Source organism: Orycteropus afer, unplaced genomic scaffold, assembly GCF_000298275.1.
Source record: "Orycteropus afer afer isolate SDZICR_OR568_19922 unplaced genomic scaffold, OryAfe1.0 scaffold00235, whole genome shotgun sequence".
Classification (NCBI taxonomy): domain Eukaryota; kingdom Metazoa; phylum Chordata; class Mammalia; order Tubulidentata; family Orycteropodidae; genus Orycteropus; species Orycteropus afer.
Window position 1 is genome coordinate 4,442,863 of NW_006921822.1, and position 5,258 is coordinate 4,448,120.

Here is a 5,258-nt window from a genome sequence, read left to right on the forward strand (position 1 = left end):
TGTTTTCTTTGGTCTGTCTCTCAGTCCGTTGAAGATTCCTAAAAATAATTCTTTTGAATTCCTTATCAGAGAGTTCCAATGCTGCTTCTTCCTCAGGGATATGTTCTGGGTCTGTATCCTGCTGCCTTGTTTCTACCACTTTATCCTGCTTCTTTGTGTGAACTGTGATGGTCTGTTGTTTCTGAGGCATCATGATGTTGTTGTATTTAGATCTCTGTTAACTGTTTGTTTTCCCTTTTCTTTGTTTAAGAGGGTCTGTGCAGTCTTTCTGCCTAGTCCGCCATCTTGCCGTATCCCTCAATGAGCTTTTTATGTGCTTACCTTTCTGATCAGACTGTAAAGGGTTGTGTCTGCCTGCCCTCCAGTGCCCATTGTGGTCCGTGGCACATTAAGTGTTTGTTCTGGTTATGTAGTGCCACTCTGACAGAAATATACCACCAATGGGGTGGCTTGAAAAAACAGGAGTTTATTCTCTTACAATTCAGGAGGTTAGAAGTCCGAATTCAAAGTGCCAAGCTCTAGGGGCTGTGTGAAAACCCCCTGACCTTGGGCTTCAGCTCTGCCTCTTGTTCATGGCCCACTGAAGCTGGAGGCATCTCTTCACTCAGGCAGCTACTATCTGCTGAGGCTAACAAGCCCAAGGTTGACAAATAGAATGGCACAGTCCTGATGTTACCAAACCACCTGACAGGCCATTAATTCAAGTCCATTGAAAGTCCCAGGATTGGCAGCACATGGCAGACTGCTGAACAATGACATGGTTACATGCAGGGTCCAAGTGTGCCATAAGGTTGAGACCATTCCCAAAGCTGTTTCTTATATGTGGGAAGCAGACCACATACCCAAAGTAGCTACTCAGCTGCTCCAATAGATTCCACCATGGAGTTAATTACCAATGTCACCATGGGGTGAGATGCCCAGCCACTCAACCAGTCTTAGCCCTAACTAACACTAACACACTAAGTTAAATACCACAGTGTCCATTGAGCTAAAGTGAATGGTTTTTCCCTCAACCACCATTGTGTTGTTTTAGAAAACTTCCAGAAGTGGTCCAGTGACAGCTGATACATAACCAAGAAAGTCATCAACTATATGTTGGACAGTGGGCTTGTGTTTAACAAATCCCAATCAAATTCCCCTTGGGCAGTGGGGAAATATCTTTCCAGAGAAAATAGGAGTGGATAGAATCTTAATTTAGAGTATGTATGCTGATATTATAGTCTTTGGGTGGCACAAACAGTTAAATGCTTGATTACCAGCAACCTGGAGTTTTCTTGGAAGACAGCCCTGGTGACCTCCTTCTGAAAGGCCACAGCCTTGAAAATTGTATGGAGCAGTTCTGTCTGCATACATGGGGTCACTATGAATAGGACTTGATTCAACAGAAACTAACAAGACTAACAACATGCTAATATTATTTTTCCTATATTAGAATATGCTATGATATAAATGTACTTAAATGATTGACTTGCCTCTCAAATAAATGCTCAGGCATTTATTAAAACCACCTACAATTCCTAAAACTTAAAAATATACTGATAATATTCATACAGAGTTTGGATTGTTTCCTGAGAACAAAACAATGAATTCTCAACAGTGAGGCAAAGAACATGAATCACACTGATTTTTTTCTTCAAATAGGAAATTGATTATTACAGAAAACTCATATGTGAAAAGATATACAATGTTTGATCTGAAATAGAATGCACATCTATATTTTAGAGTCACTGAAACCTATTAATTGTATTCCCTCAGTTGCATTAACAAATAAACAGGTGTTTGATTCCCAGTACTTGTGCAACTGGTTGGGATAAGATCAAAAATTACCATGATTCAGTGGCTTCTGGGAACACACAGTGCTATATATTTAATGGAGAAATAAAACAATACAATAGTTGGTTTACATTACTTCTGTTCTATATACCACATCCTATGTAACTCTAAACATTTCATAGTTTTCAATTGCTGTGTCACCTTAGTTTATTTTTTGTAAAATCTAATCACATAATGGATTCGCATCATATGGAGTCAGAGCTGTCTCACACAGCTGTCTGATTTCCCTGGCACATTGCAGGTATGAATTTAGCTTATAGCATCTTGGAGATGTCTGACCTCAAAGGCAGTAAGGAAAAGTGAAAGAAGCCTGTGAGAGGTAGAGAATGGCTTTTCTTCACGAGGACTGTCTTAGGTATTTAGTGCTGCTGTAACTGAAATACCACAAGTAACTAGTTGCCTAACAAATAGGAATGGATTTTCTCACAATTTAAGAGACTAGAAGTCCGAATTCAGAGTGCCATCTCAAAGGGAAGGTTTTCTTTGTCAGCTCTGGAGGAAGGTCCATGCCTCTTCTGACATTCTGCTCTTGGACAGTTTTTTGTGGCTTGGCCCCTCTCTACCCCCATCTCTGCTCTGTTTAATCTCTTTTATATCTCAAAATACTTACTGTACACCCTACAGTAATCATTAACAAATCCCTCATTAATATAACAAATCCCAAATGGGATTATAATCACAGGCGTGGAGGTTAGGATTTACAACATATATTTTGGGGGGACATAATTCAATCTGTAACAGTGACCCACTTTGTCTACCTCTCAGAACAACAGGGAAAGAAGACAGCTGGCTGGAGATAGCCAAAGCCATTTGCTTATAGAAATGAGTGATAAGGAAACATAGATTTGCAGGGATAAGGCAGTATAAAAACAAAAGTAAAGAGAAGGAAATAAGTCATTCCTGAAGTGTCTTTGTAAGAAATAAATAAGCAATATTAACTAATAAAAAACATTTTATGAGTGTAATATTTGTCAAATTATACTGACACTGATCTTTGTGCTTGCAACAACAATCTTGGCATGTGATAATTTGTTTATATAGTTTGTGTCCAGGCTGGTTTGCCTGGTTACCTAATAAGGACAAGGTTCAGTTTTCATATTGGCAGTCAGCTCTATACAGAGAAAAGATCTGTTTCTTTGCCATAGCTTGTATGCTATCCAAATCAGTTTCTCCCAAGCACAGGTCACTGAACATATGGACCAAACCCACTACCTATTCTGACTCATAGTGACTCTTCAGGACAGAGTAGAACTGCCCCATAGGATTCCCAAGGCTGTAAATGTTTCTGGAAGCAGGCTGCCTAATCTTTCTCCTCAGGAGCAGCTGGTGGGTTAGATCTACTGAGATCTACTGACGTTTTGGTTAGCAGCTGAATGAGGTAGATCATATGGAGAGTTTAGTACAATCTGGTATAAGAACAACTCAAAGCAGTTTTTCTATTGATATAAGTAATAAAGAGAAGTGACAATAAGAAATAATAGCCTTACCAAATGCTTATCTCACACACTGTGTTTAGGCACTTGATATGTGGTTTAATTCTTCTAAAACTGTCATTTGCAGGTAAGGAAATAGACTTAAAGAAATAGACTTAAATTTGAAGCCAAGACAATTACGTTGTTGTTGATGATGATGACGATTGCATTTACATATATTCTTTCACTTAATCTTCCCTGTCTTATGAAGTAGTCAGGAGTGATTATCCTGTTTTTACAAATGTGAGCATGGCAGCTAAGAGAGGTCACTCAGGACCAGTACTCAAAGCCAAGTGTACTGGTTCCCGATTCCAGGATCTTTCAGCTATTAGAGAGCTAAGGTCAGCCCAATGTGTATTTATTTTGAAATTAAAGTTTATATAGTACAAAATGAAATATAGATTTTATAATTATCCCTATTATTCAGGCCCTATAGGGCCTGTTCATTTCATTTTTTTAAATGAAGTTAAGAACGTGAATGAAATGTTATCAATGTGAATTACAAAGAAAAACAAATCTAACCAGTTGCAGTTGAATCAATTCCAGCTCATGCCAACACCATGTGTTTCAGAGTAGAGCTGGGCTCTACAGGGTCTTCGGTGGTTGAAGTCTTTCAGGAAATAGATCAGCCTTTCCTCTGAAGATGAATGTACATAACATATATAATAATTTAAATATTAGCTCCATATATGACACCTCAAGTATAGTATTAGTAAGTTTATATTTTCTGCTATTATTGTTGTTGCACTTCCTAACTCATGGAACAAAAACATCTCTGCAATTGAAGTATTGGAAAAGCATTGTTTTTCTCTTCATAATTATTAGATAACAAATGCATTTGTTTGATTCTTTTTAATGTATTATCCTTTACTAATCATTGAAATTTTGGATAAAAATTATTTGACTAATAAGAAATGATTTTTTTCATCTTGTTTTAGAATTGTAATTAAAATTTTTATCTTTCACTGACTTTGAAAGATGTTGCAGTTGCAGTTACACTATTTTTAACTTTAAAGTCTCAAGGTTTGTCTTGAAATTACCTTGACAGATGAATAAAGCATTTGTATTTTCAAACAAAGATGATTTTAAATTGGCAGACAAAAGGTAAATTTTGAGTTTCAAGTAATTCGCTAAAGTCTTGTTCCTACTTAGAAAATATATATTGAGGAAAGCATTTTAAAGCTTCCTTTAAATTAAGTATTTAATTGGATTTGTAGGCTAATTGACAATTCAGAACCTCTAATCAGGTTCCAAATGATGCACTCATGAAGTAATTCTTATACTCAAATAACAGTGTTGTTGTTTAGTTTTTTAATAGGCTTTATTTATTTATGTTTTAAAAATACATTTAATTGAAATATAGTTTATGTACAGTGAAATACACAAAACAAAAGTGACATGGGTCAATGCTTTTTTTTTTTTTTACAGTGTTCCTTACCCTCCCCTCCAACTCCTGGTAACCAACAAAGAAAGTTTCCTTCCATATATAAATATTTCCTTGACTTTTTATAATAATGAACTAGTATTATATTTGTTCTTCTGTGATTAATTTACTTCACTCAGCATAATGGCCTCCAAGTTCATCCATGTTATGTGGTGTTTTGTAGATTCTACATTGTTCTTTAGGGTTGCACAGTATTCTATTGTGTGTATGTACCAGAGTGTGGTTATCCATTCTTCTGTTGATAGGCATGTAGGTTGTTTCCATCTTTTTGCTATAAATAGCGCTGTGATGAACATGGGTGTGCATATATCTGTTCTTGTCATGGCGCTCACTTCTTTAGGATACATACCTAGTAATGGAACTGCTGGATCAAATGGTATTTCTAATTCCAGCTTTTTAAGGAATCACCATACTGTTTTCCACAGTGGTTGTACCATTTTACAGTCCCACCAGCAGTAGATGAGAGTCCCAATCTCTCCACATCCTCGCCAACATCTGCCATTTTCTGT